Here is a 10,909-nt window from a genome sequence, read left to right on the forward strand (position 1 = left end):
ACAGCTAGAACATCTACATTTGCATCTGTACGTGCTGTTCCTTGACCCACGATCATAGCAAATTTAATTTCCTTCGTAGCAGAGAATCACCGTGTGATTCCAGCTCTGTGACATTCTCGAGAAGGCAAAATATGGAGACAGTAAAAAGCCAGGGGTTGCCAGGGACAGAGGGGTGGGAGAAGAACCCCTGGGGCACAAAGGACTTTTGGAGCAGTGAAAAGTTCTGTACGCAACCATAATGATGAATATACATGTTATTACACATTTGTCCAAGCCCCCAGAATGCACAACACTAAGAGTGATATGGAATAAACGATTGATTTTGGTGGTTATAATGCATCAATATACGTCCATCAACTGTAACAAATGTACCACTCTTGGGGGGGGGGGGTTGTTAATAGTGGGGGAGGCTGTGCATGTGTCGGGGCAGGGGTATACAGGGTATCTGTACCATCCTCTGAATTTTGCTGGGAACCTAAAACTGCTGTAAAAAAGTTAAGTCTTAAAAAAAAAAGGCCAGAAAGCAAAACTGTGGTGATTTTCTAGCATCTAGTATGGTAAGCCACCTTAGCAGAGGCCAGCAGAGGTCGCTACCTTAACGAGATGGGCTCGCACTACCCAGGAAGCCTGAGATAGGAACAGGATGTCCGGATGGGACCAAGCACTAGGGAGGCCTTAGAGAGGTTCTATAGAAACCTCCTGCCTGTCCTACTTACATTATAAAGTCCCCTGTGCTGTAGTCACGTTAGGACATGTGTCTCCATTAAAGTACATGGTCTGTGAGGGGCCCCGTGGCAGGCATCTTTCTGTTCCCATGACACCCAGCTAAGGGTCCCATCGGAGCTGGCGTTTCAGTCCATCTTTGTTAAGTGAACTCTACCTGCATTCCTGCGCATAGACGTGGGCTGGGTACAATGAATTCTGAAAGAACACTGAGTGGCAGCTGTGTGAGAACACGAGGGTCCTCCTCAGGTCTTTCTTAGTAGCTATAATCCAATGCACTTCCTCCGAGGCTGGCCATCGTTGCTCTCTCTGAAGAACCACACTGCCATCTGCTGGCGGAACACACAGGAGGGCCTGGATGTCACCGGGCCCACTCTGCAGGGGCTTGAACAAAAGTCGCAATGCTTGCCTCCCAGAGTAATGCCCACCCAACCCCTGGCGCGTGCAACACTTTCAACTGTGGAAACCCCAAGATTCCACCCTTATAGTTCTCCCAGCATCTCCTTGGAGGATTCTTCCTTTTCTTCAGAAATGTTTGTGTTGTTCAAAAATGTATGTCCTCCACCATGACTCCGGGCAAATTGCAGACTCTTCTGACCCCGGGAGGAAGGAAAGAAAGCATGGGATGGTGGAGGAGACATGTCCCACTCACCCCTTTTCCAAGGGCCTCCTTCACCACAGCCCCAGATCACCCGAGCAGGCTTGGTCAAATTTTCTATAATGAGGTTTGTTTCCCATTCTAACAACTCAAACATGAGGATGCACCTTAGAGTCATAATGCCTCTGTGTGAAAACCTTCTTTGATACCTTCTGGGGAGGTCGAGAGATCACCAGCATCAAAACCTCAGTTTATAGAATTGCACAGTGTGGGAATTATATCTCAGTAAACTGCAATTTCAAAAACAAATCTCTCAGGCTCGGTGGAAGTCACGGGCGTCCACGCTGAGCTCACGTTCAGGGACATGCTCTCTGAGAGCTTCCTCACTCAATCCTCACGACCAAAGGACAGGGAGAGGCCGCCACTAATCTCCCTTTGCAGAAGGAGAAACGGGGGCTCAGAGAAGTTGTGCTCTCACCCAAGGACTCACAGCTAGTTATATGGTCCCATGTGATTTGGAACCATGTTCTTAATCACTATAGTACTCTGCCTTTCACATGCTACTTCTGTAATAGAAAAGTAAAACAAAAACCCCCTTAGAAAGAAAAAAGACTTTCCCTTTTATTAAACAAATATGATAGGAAAAAAACAAGATGTCTTCCACCGGGTGAATGTATAAACAAACCGGTGTATCTAGAAGATGGAATATTATTTGGTGATGAAAAGAAATAAGCTATCAAGTCAGAAAAAGACAGAGATAAAGCTACATATTGCTGAGTTAGAGAGGCCGATCTGAAAGAACCTACATAGTATATGATTCCAATTATACGACCTTCTAGAAAAGTCAACACTAGAGAGACCGTAAACGTATCAGTGGGTGCCGGCAGAGTGGGGCAGAGCGGGGGAAGCCTGAATGGGTGAAGCCCGGGGAACTTTTTCAGGGCGGTGGAGCTATTCTGTGTGACACTGTAAGTGTGGACACATGACACTATTCATTCACCGAAACCCAAGGAACCATACAGCACAGAGTGAATCTTACTGTGTGCACTTTGGCAAAAATCATTCAAGAGGTCAAGGGAATCCCAGGATGGAACTCAGTCTGTGACCAGGCGTTCTAACGGCACTCAAATGTGTGAAACAAGCTCCCTAAAGGGAGAGGAGGAAAGGGCGCTGACTCACGTCACTTCGGAAATGAGTGGCGTCTGCAAAACCAAAGCTAAAAGAACTGCGCGTGAACACTGTACCCGAGTTGTTCGAGATTTCCGCACAGGCGCACAGTGCTAATACTGCCACACATGTGCATCAGAACCGAACAACTAGGTAAATGGATGGGGACTGTGGGAGTCGGGTTTCTCACTGGTGGAGCAGGAAGCTTCCAGAGAAGCAGGGAGAGGTGATCATGGACGAGAGCTAGCGAACCCTAGCACGAATCATGTCTAGCTTAATAGAGACACAGATGGTTACATATAGAAATGTATAGGTGAATAGATGAGAGAGAGAGAGAGATGGGTTAGCGTACACACATCGGGGTTTCCTTGCTCCCCGCTGAGAGGGCCTACAATGACAGTCCAGTAGCAAAGAACCCATTTACTGCCCAGATGGGAGCTTTAAATCGCTTTCTCCAAGAAAAGGAACTAGGGCTCCTTGGGAAAACGGCTGATTCTAGAACTGAGGCGAGAAATATACCGGATGAGCCTGGAGCTTCTTGTAACGCCAGAAAGTAAGAACATGCTTAACGCGCACGCACACGCACGCGCGCGCGCACACACTGACACACACACACACACACAGAGAGAACTGTATCAAAAAGACAAAGGAACCAACTCAAAGAGTTCCCAATGGCCAAAGCTGGAACAATTTGAGCAACAAAATAAAGAAGTATTAGTTATAAACCAAAGCACAAGTCACCACGGATATGAAGAAATAATTGAAAAAATGAATTAATGTGAGCAAAGAGACAAATCGTCTGTGCACAATTCTAAATAAGTGATGTAGATAGTCCACCTTCGAGAAAACTGCGCAGAGCTTAGTGGACCACACAGAGTGCCTTCCTCCCAAAGAGTACAGTCCAGAATGGAGGTTAAATGAGTAACTGCAATGGAGAAATCTGACGAACACTACCTCTGCCAGGTGACCAAAGTCAACAGCAACAGGAAAAATGACTCTTTAGCTCTGTGGTTTTCCTCCCCAAGACCCAGAGCCGCAGTCTAGTCGTGAGAAAAACATGAGAAAAATCCCAAGAGAGGGACACTCTAGAGCACTCCAAAACAAAGAAAGTTCAAGAAACACAGCTAAGAGGAGCCAAAGGAGACACGACAACAAAATGTCGTGTGATATCCTGAATGGGATCCTGGAACAGAAAATGCACATCGGGTAAAAACTAAGGAAATCTGAATAAACTGTGGTCTTTAGTTACTAATAATGCATCAACATCATTCCATTAATTGTGACAAATGCACCATAATATGTAAGATGTTAATAATAATAATAATAAGATGTTAATAATAATGCCCCGGGAGACCGGGGCACTTGGGCACCTCAGTCGGTTAAGCCTGTGACTTCAGCTCAGGTCATGATCTCATAGTTTATGAATTTGAGCCCCGCGTCGGGCTCTGTGCTGAGAGCTCAGAGCCTGGAGCCTGCTTCAGATTCTGTGTCTCCCTCTCTCTCCTCCTTCCCTGCTCTCTCTCACACACACACACACACTCTCTCTCTCTCAAAAATAAATAAACATGAAAAAAAATTTAACTAATAATAATAGAGGAACCAAAGGAATACTGTCTTCACAGTAAATTTAAAACTGTTCTAAACAGTAACATTTATTATTATTATTATTTTTTTTAATAATGATATGATGGGAATGCAAGCTGGTGCAGCCACTCTGGAAAACAGTATGGTGGTTCCTCAAAAAACTAAAAATAGAACCACCCTATGACCCAGCAATTGCACTACTAGGCATCTATCCAAGGGACACAGGTGTGCTGTTTTGAAGGGACACATGCACCCCCATGTTTATAGCAGCACTATCAACAACAGCCGAAGTATGGAAAGAGCCCAAATGTCCATCCATGGATGAATGGATAAAGAAGATGTGGTGTATATATACAATGGAGTATTACTCAGCAATCCAAAAGAATGAAATCTTGCCATTTACAACTATGTGGAGGGAACTGGAGGGTATTATGCTAAGTGAAATTAGTCAGACAAAGATAAAAATCATATGACTTCATTCATAATGAGGACTTTAAGAGACAAAACAGATGAACATAAGGGAAGGGAAACAAAAATAATATAAAAACAGGGTGGGAGACAGAACAGAAGAGACTCATAACTATGGAGAACAAACTGAGGGTTACTGGAGGGGTTGTGGGACGAGGGATGGGCTAAATGGGTAAGGGGCACTAAGGAATCTACTCCTGAAATCATTGTTGCGCTATATGCTAACTAATTTGGATGTAAATTTAAAAAAATAAAAATTAAATTTAAAAAATAATAATGATATGAGAAAATTAGAGAAGGAAGATATAGGGGGACAATAAACAGAGAATTTAAAACAAAATGGGTATCTCACCTTCTGCTTAAAAATACATATGTCCCAGCTAATTGAGTACTTAACTAGCTGTCTAGCATTAGGCTAAGTGATTTGTGCACATTTTGTCACATAATCCTCACGAATATGCTAACAGTAAATATCATATCATCTCCACTTACAGATGACAATCAGGATACATAAAAGATACATAATTTGCCCCACACCAGCTAGTAAGAGGTGGGACCAAACTCAACTCACTCCTGTCATTCACTCTCCTATAAATGTGTTTAGAATGTTTTCACATCACTCCACCAATCAATAGATATTTATTGAGTACCTACTGTGTGCCCTATCCTGGCAATGGCTGGTGTTGGACCCCAAGGAGCTACAAGTCTAGTTGGAGAGACATGGGGGAAGTTCGATTTTAAGAAGGAAATATCCATCACAGTTTGTGAAGAAAGTAAATGCGAAAGAAATTTAGAGCAGGGACGTTCAGTTGGAGCAGTCAGGAAACACTTCGTGGAGAGACATGTGGGACTTGAACTAGATTCAGAAGAAGGCAAGAATTGGAAGGATGAAGGACAGGAGGGGGCTCCAGCAGGGAGGCTGAAGCCAGCGGCAGCCATACCTGCTGGCAGGGCAAGCACTGGGGACGCAGTGGAAGGAGCCCTGGCCCCGAGAGCCAGGAGACCAGGAACTGGTGTGGCTCTCATCTGGGCCTTCGCTCTGACCTCAGTTTCTTCCTATGGTCTGGTCTACCTCTTTACAAAAAAGTGATAAAACAATAAAAACAAAAAGATGTTCACACTAACAATTAGGAAGAGATTCTCAGCCATGGGACCCTGTGTGTCTTTTGCAGCATGGCCTCTCAGAGCGGATGGGCAGAGCAGAACCCGGGGTGAAACCGTCCCCTCGATCGGCAGCAGTCACCTGGTCTGTCTTGGAGCTGAGCATCCAATGAGAAGACACAACTGCTGCCCAAGAACTCAATTCAGGACCCACATGTTTGTTCGGCCCATGCACGTTTTTGTTTTTTCTTTCATGTGAAATCAGCTGTGGATGTTTAAAAAGTGGGGCATGTTGCGCGCGCGCGCGCGCGCTGCGCGCACACACACACACACACACACACACACACACACACACACACACGTTTCAGCTCCTCTTTAAAATCACATTTTTGGGGCACCTGGGTGGCTCAGTCGGTTAAGCGTCCGACTTCAGCTCAGGTCATGATCTCGCGGTCTGTGAGTTCGAGCCCTGCGTCGGGCTCTGTGCTGACAGCTCAGAGCCTGGAGCCTGTTTCAGATTCTGTGTCTCCCTCTGTCTCTGACCCTCCCCTGTTCATGCTCTCTCTCTCTATCTCAAAAATAAATAAATGTCAAAAAAAATTTTTTTTTAATAATAAAAAAATAAATAAAAATAAAATCACATTTTGGGGCACCTGGGTGGCTCAGATGGTTAAGTGCCAGACTCTTGATTTCAGCTCAGGTCACGATTTGTGAGTTTGAGCCCTGGACTGGGCTCTGTGCTGACAGTGTGGAGCCTGCTTGGGATTCTCTCTCTCCCCCTCTCTCTGTCCCCCTCCCTTGCTCTAAATAAATAAATAAATAAATAAACTTTAAAAAATAAAATCATAAAATAAAATCACATTTTTATATTAAATATAATTTATGTCAAACTGGTTTCCATATAACACCCAGTGCTCATCCCAACAGGTGCCCTCCTCAATGCCCATCACCCCTTTTCCCCTCTCCCTCACCCCCCATCAACCCTCAGTTTGTTCTCAGTATTTAAGAGTCTCTTATGGTTTGCCTCCCTCCCTCTCTGTAACTTTTTCCCCCTTTGCCTTCCCCATGGACTTCTGTTAAGTTTCTCAAGATCCACATGGGTGAAAACATATGATATCTGTCTTTCTCTGCCTTATTTCACTTAGCATAACACTCTCCAGTTCCATCCACGTTGCTACCAATGGCCAGATTTCATTCTTCCTCATTGCCAAGTAGTATTCCATTGTGTCTATAAATCACAATTTCTTTATCCATTCATCAGTTGATGGACATTTAGGCTCTTTCCATAATTTGGCTATTGTTGAAAGTGCTGCTATAAACACTGGGGTACAAGTGCCCGTATGCATCAGCACTCCTGTATCCTGTGGGTAAATTCCTAGCAGTGCTATTGCTGGGTCATAGGGTAGATCTATTTTTAATTCCGTGAGGAACCTCCACACTGTCTTCCAATAAAATCACATTTTAACACTTCTCCTGTGACCCCTCCTCATCACAGGTCACAGGATGCAGGTGGGTACCTCCTACCTCCTTTGCATCTGACACACAAAAAAACACATAAAACAAAGGTGAGTCTTGAGTTACAATGAACAGCCTTGGGACCACAACCCCATGTTACTTCTGACCTCAAGTGTCACTGGGAACAATTCTGGATGGAAATATCACATTTTTTTTCTACTGTTCAGTTACTGGATCATTTGTTTGAATATAAAGGATTCATTCTTTTTCTTTAAAGTAGAATAACTATTACAATATGTCCTGTTGGTCACCCTGGGTCTGTTTATTCAGTTTTAGGGTGTTCCTCTTCCATGTGTACTTTCAAACTTTTTGAAGTTTTTTGGGAATGTTTTCTAGAACTGTAGTTTTCTTGCTTAAGTTTTCTTCTTTGGGGAAACCTATTGCATAAATGTTATATTTTTCCTGTCTTTTATAACTATCACTTTCTTTTAAATCCTTTTTATTTGTTTGTTTTTGCTTTTTGTTTCCTTTACTCACCTTTTATTGATCTTGAAACATTGTTGCATTTATTCATGCATGCCATGTTCCTTCTGGTGTCTCCATTTTTTTAAATGCTTATTTATTCGTTGAGAGAGAGAGAGGGAGAGAGAGAAAGAGAGCAGGGGAGGGGCAGAGAGAGAGAGAGAATCTCAAGCAGGCTCAACGTTATCAGTGCAGAGGCCAAAGAGGGGCTCGATCTCACAAACCACAAGCTCATGACCTGAACTGAAATCAAGAATCAGATGCTTAACTGACTGAGCCACCAGGCCCCTGTGATCCTTCATATTTAAACAATTGTTTTTTCTACTTCTTTCCTGAATTCTCAATTTCTCATCTTTTTTAATTCTGTCTTATGTTGTTCTTGCATGTTATTTTTAAACGTGTAGATATGTTTTGAAGCATTTTTGTTTTCATCTGTTTTAGGAGCATGTCGTGATAAAGTATCACTGTAGGCAGGTCATCCTGCAGATTATTTTTCTTTTTAAGTTTGCAAGAACACTTGGGGCATCTGGGTGGCTCAGTCGGTTAAGCCTCCGACTTTGGCTTAGGTCATGATCTCACGGTCCGTGGGTTCGAGCCCCGCATCAGGCTCTATGCTGACAGCTCAGAGCCTGGAGCCTGCTTTGGATTCTGTGTCTCCCTGTCTCTGCCCCTCCCCTACTCATGCTCGCGCTTTCTCCTTCTCTCAAAAGTAAATAAACATTTAAAAAATTTTTTTCAATTGCAAGTTTGCAAGAACTCTTTAATCTTTTTTTCCCCATTGCCCATTTTTAGCTGAAATGCATTTTTCTGAACTTATGGAAGAGACTTGAACTAGGATAGCTTCATTCAGGGCTCAAGAGCCTCCTTTCCTGTTGGTTTTGTGAAGTGTTAAAAAATACAGCACTTACTTCCTTCAAAGTCCTGGCTCTGTTCCCTCTGACTGGACCTTTGCTTTCCTTTGTGTCTCCTGCACCTGCACCGCTTCCTTTGGGATCCTGTCCCCAGCAGTTTCTCCTCAGCGAGGGACTTTGTCCTAGAAGTTCCTGGGACATTGACTGCTCCAGCCCCTGCAGGCCTCACCACAAATCCCTCCCACTCACCCACTGGGGTGTGCAAACCACCCCCAGTTCCAGCGGCCGCTCCCGAATTGGCTCACTGCGATTTCAACTTCCTGATCATCATTTGGGGGTTCTTGGGTCTACCAGACGACCTGCTCGTACTCAGGGTTTGTGGGGCTTGTCACCTAGATCTGGCATGGATCTCATCCAGGAGTTTTAGTTTTGCTATCCCAGCCAAATTCTGTTTTTATGGAGTGATGTGGGGAGATCCAAAACCTATACCATAACTGCCACCTTACCAAAATCTGCATTTTTGTTTTTAAATGCCGATCCTGTGTATTTAATCCTTACTCTGTACTCCCAACTACTCTCACACCCAGCAACCACAGTATGGGCTTTAACTGCCAAGCCCCGCCCCCAGCCCTCCCACTGCCCCCCCTGCCTCTCCCCTAGGAGCCAACAGCACTGAAGCTGTTGCATGGAAGGGGTCACAACGTGCTTCCTGCTGAGTCTTCCGGTCTTTGCAGAATAAACCCCCCACCTGTGGGGAAACACCAAGGGCAAAACGTGTTTCGTGGCTCGCGGGTACAACCTTGCCTCCTTGCACAATTGCTCACTCCTATCTGATGGGAAATGAAGGATGTGAGTGTCAGGCAGCTGGATGCCAGGACGGGCCCTCAGGTTGCACAAGCGCTAAGGGCTGGGCGGTGGACAGGCCCCTCATACAGTTCGAGTGACGTGGATGGATTTATTTTATCAGTGGGAAGCCAGCCCTGGGGTGTCCATGGCATCAGCTCCACATCTGTTCCCTTCCTGGAATCCTCACTACCTTGTACATTGAACTTCACCAGGGGATAAACTGAGCAAGAAAAAGAAAATCAGCTTCCCAGGAATTATTCCATAAATTTAGCCTGCTGCCTGTTTTTACACCCAAACTTTTTGTTTTTATCACGTATTTGAAAGTAAAAAAAAAAGAGTCCTTTGATCCACATTTTAGCTCCTCTTCCCTCTGAACACTTGCACACAGCAGTTTTATTCTGGTTCTCCAGATTTCTGGGATCAGCTCACCTCATCTTGTCTCTTGGACTTAATGCCAAGACATGAAGATCCAGGCAGGACGCTCCAGGCACCCGGCACCAGGAAACTTTGCTTCTTGGGCTTGAGCCAATTAAATCAAACTTTGCTCTGAGGCTGCCTTGGGAAGTGACAGGCTTAACAGCCCGATGAACAAACAGTGGAGTTGCCATCACACTTGAGTTACGGTCTGTTTAAACTCCAACTCAACTGCAATTCACAGCTCCCACTTCCTGAGAGAGGGAAACCTTCGGGGTCTCGGAGGAGACGACAGTCTGAGTCCTAAAGGGGAGGTCTTCTGACTTTTACAGGGATGATGGAGGAGAAACATGATTAATACATCCTATCGTTTAAGGAGAAACTTCTTTCAAGTCCAATCCTATGGGACATAGAAATATGAGTTTGTATGTGTGAAACAAACACAATTAAGAGTTGATCTTTGGTGGATCAAAATACATCCTGTTACTGGGAAGCCACATCACAAATACAACCTGAGAACTAGACGTGTATCTTGCTTTTTCCCACATAGCACGTTGGAATCAATGGTCCTCGAGAGAAAAGACGGGAGGAGGGACACTGGAAATGTTGGCAAGTGTTTTCAGACATTCTGTCAATTTCAGCCCATCCTATCAGTGAAACTTCCTAGGCTGGCACCCTGGTTCTGAATGGTAAAAATAGATTAGCTCATTTCATTTTCTGTTTCCCCAGCTGGAGAAAGTAACAGACATTGCCAACCATGCTTTGGTGAAATGTCCGAAATGTGCTTATATTTATTCATCTTTCAAAGCCATCCAAAACCAAGATATGGTTTAAGATTTAATGAAACTAGTTTTAAAAAGAACCAGCCATACAATGACATAATCAAAACTAATCAGATGTATGTGCACTAATATGGAAAAACAATTTGGATATACTCCCAAGTTAAAAAAGCAAATTGTATAATAGGTATAGAATGACCCAATGTTTGTGCATGATGTGTGTATGTGTGCATATGCATGCATATACATTTTCTTTTTTATGATTAAGGAGGTTAATTATAACATTTCTCAGATATTAAAATCATAAATTCATAAGCAGAAAATATTCACATATTAAAAAAACTTCCCTCAGTTTCAGAGAACTTAAATTTGAGTTTCGAATTGATAATTTCATCTTGATA

At 43.9% G+C, this 10,909-nt stretch overlaps 1 long non-coding RNA gene across 1 annotated transcript in view; it reads right to left on the bottom strand.

Moving 5' to 3' along the window:
- LOC113600290 (uncharacterized) overlaps window positions 1-9,105 on the bottom strand; it is a 73,558-nt gene extending 64,453 nt beyond the window's left edge. Inside the window, exon 1 of the long non-coding RNA XR_003421291.2 lies at window positions 8,527-9,105. This is a non-coding gene — a long non-coding RNA (uncharacterized LOC113600290). The remainder of the gene's footprint in view (window positions 1-8,526) is intronic.
- Between the last annotated feature and the right edge of the window lie 1,804 nt (window positions 9,106-10,909).

Source organism: Acinonyx jubatus, chromosome D2 (assembly GCF_027475565.1).
Source record: "Acinonyx jubatus isolate Ajub_Pintada_27869175 chromosome D2, VMU_Ajub_asm_v1.0, whole genome shotgun sequence".
In the NCBI taxonomy this organism is placed as follows: Eukaryota; Metazoa; Chordata; class Mammalia; order Carnivora; family Felidae; genus Acinonyx; species Acinonyx jubatus.